A 10,038-nucleotide genomic window follows, 5' to 3' on the forward strand; every position below is an offset into this window, starting at 1 on the left:
TAGGGTGGGAGGTTGGGGGCCTGGGGATAGTGGGCGGTTTGGGCTCAGTTAAAGGGTCAGTTTGTGTTTGTAGGGTGGGCCTAGCCGGGCCGCGGGAGCAGATGGCTGGTGAAGCATTGTAGCTAGCAGGATCAGCATAGCTCCCCATTGTGGCGTCATATCATATCACATCCTTACCTGCAGCAGTAAGGCCCTTCATCCCTCCTCCTCCCACTTCGTCAGGGTAGATAGACCCTGTCCCCCCTGTAGGGTTTGGGCCTGAAGGGGAAGTCTTTCTCTTTAACTTTGGAGCCTTTCGGCCGCCCTGCCGTCTTCTTCTTGGACTTGCTGTCTCCCTTCACCCCCAGTAAGGGGTGCACCTCTGGGATAGGGGGAGAATACACAAGTCAAATAGGTATCCAATCAATGGTTAAAAATGGTTGTGTGTGTGTGTGTTCTTCTGACTCTCATCATCACTGGGCACCCCTTGTAGCTCGATGATGGTGGTGGTATGGCCTTGTTTTTGGGCGGGGCTCCTTCTGAGGATGGCTGGTGCTGCTTCTTGTCCCCGCCCCGTGTGGGAAGAACCATCTTCTGTGGTGGCGGTCTGGACGGCTGCATCCGGAGGGGGACCAAATGGATTCTCCTCAGGGTCCTCTACCTCTGGGGCGATGGGCAGGTAGAACAAGGCCTTGAAGTCTTCTAGCTCCTCATCACTAACACAGTATTGTGTTGCAATTATATTTCTATTCAATTGCCTTGCCTATTTAAAGCTATAAAAGTACCACCACCACAACACCTGTCTACCTTCATCATCATCACACACACTCACCTGCTGCAAAAAGCCACAATGGGGTCAAGAGGTCACATCCACCTCCTCATCCTCCGCAGGATCCGCACTTGGGGCACACACAAATAAGTCCCTGACAAGCAGCAATGTCTCTCCATTTATGCACACGTTTGTGTGTGTGTGGGTACCTGTATGTTCAGGTTCACTTTAATCCTCGTCTTTTACATCAAACTCAGACTCTCTCCTCGTACTCCATGTTCTCATCCAGCTCCTTAAAGTCTGGGGTGAACGCACTCCAGTTTTCCTGAACACAAAATCCCAGGATGGAATGAATTAACCAACCCATTCTATTAGATCCACAACATCCATCCTCATCAGTAGACAGTTTTGGTTTATGATTCTGGAATCTTGTGGACTCCTGAATGATTCCTCTTTCAACAGTGCTTCATGAGCGATTCCACGCCAGTATAGCCCCAAAATATTTTTGGTACTCCAGAGTGTTCTGGCATTTCTCAACTCTTCATTGGGAGGAAGGATGTTTAAAGGTAGACTCAGCAATATGATGTAGATGCAGAAAGTAAACAGCATAATGGGTCAATTTCCACAAAAACTATGAGGGTTGAAGCACAGGGTTCAACTTCTCTGCTGTCTTGGCGCACTGGCTACCACACTGTAAACAGCGTGACGTGAACCCGTGTACATCTGCAGACATTGTGTGTGACTGTGTTAGAGCGAAGTCTTCATCTCACTCATCTCAATATCTGCGGTGCTGCTCGAGGTAACGTCATTTCTCTGAGTCTACCTTTAACATGCTTTTTACATTTGTATCACAAACCATTTTCTTTTATTAGACAGAGAGTAGAATTTGCCATCCATTGAGTTAGACTCAACCATTACTTCCATGGTAATCGACCCAGTGTTCTACTGGCTAACAAGCTTTGCAGTAATGATTCTATATGTCAACTCCCTTAGCCATAGTAATAACAGGCAATACCTGCTCTGCTCCATTCAGTATCACTAGAAGTAGTAAGCAAGGTGAACCCCTCTCACCTCTGATATTTGTTTTTCTTCTTCAATGGAGAGGCAGTTCGAAAATCGAAAGAAATGACACCAATATCTCTCAAGCCTACGAATTACATCATCTCATTATACGCAGACAATATCTTACATTATTTAGATAAAGTATCTCAATCTCTCCCAAACACTTTGAAGATTATGAACAAATTCAGCTATCTCAAAAATAAAATAAATCTAACCAAATCTGCCTTACTCCCCCTCAAGAATGCGACAGAGGACTCCATCTCTACATATGGAATCCAATTGTTTGTCATTTTAAATATTTAGGAATATATACAGTATATTTCCTTCTTTAGATAAAACCATTGCCAAAAACTTAACAGAAGGCTAAAATCAATTCAATCAGACCTCAGTAGAATGGACTAGTCGCAGTTGCTCTCACCGGCAGAATTTCTATTGTGAAATTGAATACATTGCCTCGGTTGAATTTTTTGAGTCTCCCCCTTCCGGCTATTGGGATCAAATCCAGAGCGTATTCAAAATGTATATGAAAAGGTAAGAGATCCCAGATTAAATTAACAAATTTACAGAGAGGGCATTTAGCATTTCACCCCCCAATTTTGAATTGGTTTAGACATGACTCTTCCTCTCCCTGGCTGAGAACAAAGAGAAATATGGTGGCTCTAATTGCCCTGGAAGATGTGGTGTTCATTGATCTCTCTCTTAAACAAATGTAAACTACGCTTTAGCCCTATTATTTATTCACACAATTTCTATTTGCTGCAAAATTGAAAATCTATGCAACTGGGATTGAAATGGCACACCCAGACTAATATTTAACAATAAAGCCTTGCCCCAATGGTCCAAATGTGGGATCTATACCCTTGGCGATATCATGGATTGTAATGGTTTGAGGAAAGATGATAATGCGGGTGGAGGGAGGCTAGGCGGGGTGGAAGATATGGTTTCTGGGTGGGGAGGGAGGATGCGGGCGGGTGTATGGGGTCCGAGGGGGTTGGAGAGCCTTATTTATTTTCCTTGCAGACAGAATATTACAAAACTGTTCATGCTGTTCTTTGTCTTTGTATGCATTTTTCTTCTTTCGAGTGGCAGCCAACAGGTACAGGAAAGTATGAAATGCAAATATTATAACTGAATGTATGAAAATATCTGAATGAATATGACTTTGAATAGACGACACCATTCTGTATACATGTGGCCCTTCTTTGGACACTGTGTTAACAAACCTCCAAATGAGCTTCAATGCCATACAACACTTCTTCCATGGCCTCCAACTGCTCTTAAATGCTAGTAAAATGAAATACATGCTCTTCAACCGATCGATGCCTCACCCATCCGCCCGACTAGCATCACTACTCTGGATGGTTCTAACTTAGAATATGTGGACAACTATAAATACCTAGATGTCTGGCTAGACTGTAAACTCTGCCAGACTCATATTAAGCATCTCCAATTCAAAAATTAAATCTAGAATTGGCTTCCTATGTTGCAACAAAGCCTCCTTCACTCATGCTGCCAAACATACCCTCGTAAAACTGACTATCCTACCAATCCTTGACTTTGGCGATGTCATTTACAAAATAGCCTCCAACACCCTACTCAGCAAATTGGATGCAGTCTATCACAGTGCCATCCGTTTTGTCACCAAAGCCCCATATACCACCCACCACTGCGACCTGTATGCTCTCGTTGGCTGGTCCTCGCTCCATATTCATTGCCAAACCCACTGGCTCCAGGTCATTTATAAGTCTATGCTAGGTAAAGCTCCGCCTTATCTCAGCTCACTTTTTTTCCCTCACAAACTTTAAGCATCAGCGGTCAGAGAAGCTTACCGATCGCTGCACGCAGCCCATCTGTGAATAGCCCATCCAACCAACTACCTACCTCAACCAATATTTGTTTTTCCTGCTCTTTTGCACACCAGTATTTCTACTTGCACATCCTCATCTGCACATCTATCACTCCAATGTTAATTGCTAAATGGTAATTACTTCGCCACTATTGGCCTATTTATTGCTTTACCTCCTTACTTCATTTGCACACACTGTATACAGATGTTTATATTGTGTTATTGACTGTACGTTTGTTTATTCCATGTGTAACCCTGTTGTTTTTGTCACACTGCTTTTGCTTTATCTTGGCCAGGTCGCAGATGTAAATGAGAACTTGTTCTCAACTGGCCTACCTGGTTAAATAAAGGTGAAATAAAAAAATAATCAAATTTAAAAAATACCTGTAAATCGCTTCTGAAAAAACCAAACTATATAAACAGTTGGTCACAAAACAAACTAAATAACATTATTTTTAAAATCATGATGAAAGTAGTCCTTTTAGGACCTTTATAGACCTATGCCTCCTAATTATTATTTTTTTAAAGACCCTCTGATCCTTGGTACAGACCAAAGAAAGCCTATTAAATGACTAGTGCTGGCTGGCTATGTCATAAACCTTCCAGAGTGGGATTAAAATGGCTGCCATATTGGCCAGGGAGACACCCAAATCAGTCTAACTGGAATGAATGGCAGTCGAGGCATAATCCTGACTTCCTTACTCAGGAAAATAAAAGTAAGGCATGTGATATCAGAAACCTAAACTATGGTCATATGATCTTAAATCCAGCTTAAACAGATTTTAGACCCCTTCTCTGTATAAATAGCCTAAAATATATGCATACAGACCATAAATGACATGCCTAGTTAAATAAACGTTTATTCTCGAGACATTAAGCAAAAAATAAATGTAATAAAATGTAAATATCAACACTTTATAATAGTGGGCCAAATCCTATCATCCCTGTCACATAGGCTTATTTATTAGTTTCAAGCACGTCACTAATGTCAATGCCACATAAGAAGATATTTCCAAAGTTCTTAAGAAAGATATTTACGAAGTTCCAAACAAAACTACGAATAGAGGGCTTGCAGGTGACGTACGACACCTCTTGGCGGCCATGTTGGAAGACCACCGCAGCCGAGTGGCTACCCCAAACTGCATAATAACAGTGTCGAAAACGAGTTGATTCGTTACTACGGTCATTTCTGTCGAGGATTTGGCTGCTTTAACAAGGCAGGAAAGGCAATGGGGAAAAAAATATGTTTACAGATTCCCGCAATCATGAAACACCATTGGTGACACCAAGAGATGACCCAAGAACAGTCAGAAACGCGAAGAAACCTTTTTGACCAGCAAGACCTGAACCCAGACAGATGTCAGTAACGGGTCTGCTACGATCATTTCCTCACTGGTAAATCAAGTCTGAACGATTTCGAGTTTAGTTTAGCTGTTATGCTAGGTGTTAACAACACCACTAAGTTAGCCAAAATGAGAGTTTAAAGTACTGGGGAAGCAATTTTTCACCCCCCAAAAATTGTACCTTTATTTTTTATTTAACTAGGCAAGTCAGCTAAGAACAAATCCTTATTTACAATGACAGCCATACCATTGCCAAACCCAGACGATGCTGGGCCAAATGTGTGCTGCCCTATGGGATTCCCAATCACGGCCGGTTGTGATTTAGCCTGGAATCGAACCAGGGTCTGTAGTAACGCCAATAGCACTGCGATGCAGCGCCTTACACTCAGTCTTAGGCATGCAGTCCTTTAAATCAAATCAAATTTTATTTGTCACATACACATGGTTAGCAGATGTTAATGCGAGTGTAGCGAAATGCTTGTGCTTCTAGTTCCGACAATGCAGTAATAACCAACAAGTAATCTAACTAACAATTCCAAAACTACTGTCTTATACACAGTGTAAGGGGATAAAGAATATGTACATAAGGATATATGAATGAGTGATGGTACAGAGCAACATAGGCAAGATACAGTAGATGGTATCGAGTACAGTATATACATATGAGATGAGTATGTAAACAAAGTGGCATAGTTAAAGTGGCTAGTGAAACATGTATTACATAAGGATGCAGTCGATGATATAGAGTACAGTATATACTTATGCATATGAGATGAATAATGTAGGGTAAGTAACATTATATAAGGTAGCATTGTTTAAAGTGGCTAGTGATATATTTACATAATTTCCCATCAATTCCCATTATTAAAGTGGCTGGAGTTGAGTCAGTGTCAGTGTGTTGGCAGCAGCCACTCAATGTTAGTGGTGGCTGTTTAACAGTCTGATGGCCTTGAGATAGAAGCTGTTTTTCAGTCTCTCGGTCCCAGCTTTGATGCACCTGTACTGACCTCGCCTTCTGGATGATAGCGGGGTGAACAGGCAGTGGCTCGGGTGGTTGATGTCCTTGATGATCTTTATGGCCTTCCTGTAACATCGGGTGGTGTAGGTGTCCTGGAGGGCAGGTAGTTTGACCCCGGTGATGCGTTGTGCAGACCTCACTACCCTCTGGAGAGCCTTACGGTTGAGGGCGGAGCAGTTGCCGTACCAGGCGGTGATACAGCCCGCCAGGATGCTCTCGATTGTGCATCTGTAGAAGTTTGTGAGTGCTTTTGGTGACAAGCCGAATTTCTTCAGCCTCCTGAGGTTGAAGAGGCGCTGCTGCGCCTTCTTCACGATGCCGTCTGTGTGAGTGGACCAATTCAGTTTGTCTGTGATGTGCATGCCAAGGAACTTAAAACTTGCTACCCTCTCCACTACTGTTCCATCGATGTGGATAGGGGGGTGTTCCCTCTGCTGTTTCCTGAAGTCCACAATCATCTCCTTAGTTTTATTGACGTTGAGTGTGAGGTTATTTTCCTGACACCACACTCCAAGGGCCCTCACCTCCTCCCTGTAGGCCGTCTCGTCGTTGTTGGTAATCAAGCCTACCACTGTTGTGTCGTCCGCAAACTTGATGATTGAGTTGGAGGCGTGCCACGCAGTCGTGGGTGAATAGGGAGTACAGGAGAGGGCTCAGAACGCACCCTTGTGGGGCCCCAGTGTTGAGGATCAGTGGGGAGGAGATGTTGTTGCCTACCCTCACCACCTGGGGGCGGCCCGTCAGGAAGTCCAGTACCCAGTTGCACAGGGCGGGGTCGAGACCCAGGGTCTCGAGCTTGATGACGAGCTTGGAGGGTACTATGGTGTTGAATGCCGAGCTGTAGTCGATGAACAGCATTCGCACATAGGTATTCCTCTTGTCCAGATGGGTTAGGGCAGTGTGCAGTGTGGTTGAGATTGCATCGTCTGTGGACCTATTTGGGCGGTAAGCAAATTGGAGTGGGTCTAGGGTGTCAGGTAGGGTGGAGCTGATATGGTCCTTGACTAGTCTCTCAAAGCACTTCATGATGACGGAAGTGAGTGCTACGGGGCGGTAGTCGTTTAGCTCAGTTACCTTAGCTTTCTTGGGAACAGGAACAATGGTGGCCCTCTTGAAGCATGTGGGAACAGCAGACTGGTATAGGGATTGATTGAATATGTCCGTAAACACACCGGCCAGCTGGTCTGCGCATGCTCTGAGGGCGCGGCTGGGGATGCCGTCTGGGCCTGCAGCCTTGCGAGGGTTAGCACGTTTAAATGTCTTACTCACCTCGGCTGCAGTGAAGGAGAGACCGCATGTTTTCGTTGCAGGCCGTGTCAGTGGCACTGTATTGTCCTCAAAGCGGGCAAAAAAAGTGATTTAGTCTGCCTGGGAGCAAGACATCCTGGTCCGTGATTGGGCTGGATTTCTTCCTGTAGTCCGTGATTGACTGTAGACCCTGCCACATGCCTCTTGTGTCTGAGCCGTTGAATTGAGATTCTACTTTGTCTCTGTACTGACGCTTAGCTTGTTTGATAGCCTTGCGGAGGGAATAGCTGCACTGTTTGTATTCGGTCATGTTACCAGACACCTTGCCCTGATTAAAAGCAGTGGTTCGGCGCTTTCAGTTTCACGCGAATGCTGCCATCAATCCACGGTTTCTGGTTAGGGAATGTTTTAATCGTTGCTATGGGAACGACATCTTCAACGCACGTTCTAATGAACTCGCACACTGAATCAGCGTATTCGTCAATATTGTTATCTGACGCAATACGAAACATATCCCAGTCCACGTGATGGAAGCAGTCTTGGACTGTGGAGTCAGCTTGGTCTGACCAGCGTTGGACAGACCTCAGCGTGGGAGCCTCTTGTTTTAGTTTCTCTGTAGGCAGGGATCAACAAAATGGAGTCGTGGTCAGCTTTTCCGAAAGGGGGGCGGGGCAGGGCCTTATATGCGTCGCGGAAGTTAGAGTAACAATGATCCAAGGTTTTTCCACCCCTGGTTGCGCAATCGATATGCTGATAAAATTTAGAGAGTCTTGTTTTCAGATTAGCCTTGTTAAAATCCCCAGCTACAATGAATGCAGCCTCCGGATAAATGGTTTCCAGTTTGCAAAGAGTTAAATAAAGTTTGTTCAGAGGCATCGATGTGTCTGCTTGGGGGGGGATATATACGGCTGTGATTATAATCGAAGAGAATTCTCTTGGTAGATAATGCGGTCTACATTTGATTGTGAGGAATACTAAATCAGGTGAACAGAAGGATTTGAGTTCCTGTATGTTTCTTTCATCACACCATGTCTCGTTAGCCATAAGGCATACGACCCCGCCCCTCTTCTTACCAGAAAGATGTTTGTTTCTGTCGGCGCGATGCGTGGAGAAACCCGTTGGCTGCACCGCCTCGGATAGCGTCTCTCCAGTGAGCCATGTTTCCGTGAAGCAAAGAACGTTACAGTCTCTGATGTTCCTCTGGAATGCTACCCTTGCTTAGAAGTTAAATAATGGGGACATTTTTTATTGAACATAGGCTTTCACCAAATTGACATTATTTAACTTCTAAGTTAACTTCTAAATTAAATTAATGTAATTGGCTCTGAGTTTGTTTTGATATTTTAACATGCGTGTCGTGATCGTGTTTGGTGTAGGGGGACAAAATAAATGTATGTACGATAGTGCACGCGCACAGCCGGTTTGGGTTCCGTGTTACGGTCGGAGGCTGAGCAGTTGCCATAGCAGGCAGTGATGCAACCAGTCAGGATGCTCTCGATGGTGCAGTTGTAGAACCTTTTGAGGATCTGAGGACCAATGACAAATCTTTTCAGTCTCCTGATGGGGAATAGGTTTTGTTGTGCCCGCTTCACGACTGTCATGGTGTACTTGGACCATGTTAGTTTGTTGGTGATGTGGACACCAAGGAACTTGAAGCTCTCAACCTGTTCCACTGCAGCATAGTACTTCCTTCATTCCTGATTTGGAAAATGTAGGAAAACAAATGTTTCTAGTTGCAGGTGGAACTCCGATGAGGAAATATTCAGAAATACATTTGTACCAAGTGAGAAATGCCTCTAGCATGTGTGTAGATCGATGTGTGACAAGCTGTTATCATGATGTGGCCATGGCGCCTAGAAATAACTAATTCCAGCAAATATGTTGGGAAATGTAAGATGTCTGGCAGCTACAAATGGTAAGAAAACTAACTCAGTGCAAAAAGTGGATTTAAAATTGTTCTGAATATTTGTTGTTATCGGGGTCCTACTGGCAAATATAGAAAATAGTCTAAGACACCAGTGCCTTCCAAATCGAGAATTACATTAGTATCAATAAGTAAAGTTTGGTTGACAATTTTTGGGTCATATTTTCAATGGACCGTCTGCTATGCCTTCTAAGTTTTGAGCACTGCTGGGCTATGTTCTACTCTGATGACTAGAATGAGCATATACGCATAACCATTCACTGTGAGGAAGAGGGCATGCGAGGGAGAGATGTGTTGACAAGTTACAGGTAACATTAGAACAAGAATGGCCTACCTCCGGATAGTTCTGCCCGAACGACTCTAGTAGAAAACAAAGAATATGGTTAGCCGATTCATGTACTGTAATGCCTAGGTTTGCCCATTCAGACGGTAACGCTAGCGTATTACGCCACGATCATACCAGAAGTACTTTATTTCCAATGGAACGCTGCGTTTGCCTTGCAGCATTGCGTTGTGTGGTGCATAGCTTGGATTTATCGAACGTATGTATCAAACTGTATGTGTTGACGGCTTGGCAGAAATGGTAGGTGAATGTTGAACTTTTGTTACACATATCAAGATGATGCCGAGTACCATTGTGTATTAGTTAAGTTCCAAAGGTTTCTAAAACCGTATTGCAAGCCGTTATGCTAAAACGACAGATTTAATATCACTGACTGAAATAGGCCAGCACAAGCCCGCAGGCTGCAGAGTAAATAGACTATCAAGCTACTGTTTTTACTTCTAACAGTGACAGTTCCTCACATACGCAGATCGTTCACTCATTGGCTAACGTAAAGTCGTTTCCTG

This window comes from Oncorhynchus nerka, linkage group LG2 (genome assembly GCF_034236695.1).
Source record: "Oncorhynchus nerka isolate Pitt River linkage group LG2, Oner_Uvic_2.0, whole genome shotgun sequence".
Classification (NCBI taxonomy): domain Eukaryota; kingdom Metazoa; phylum Chordata; class Actinopteri; order Salmoniformes; family Salmonidae; genus Oncorhynchus; species Oncorhynchus nerka.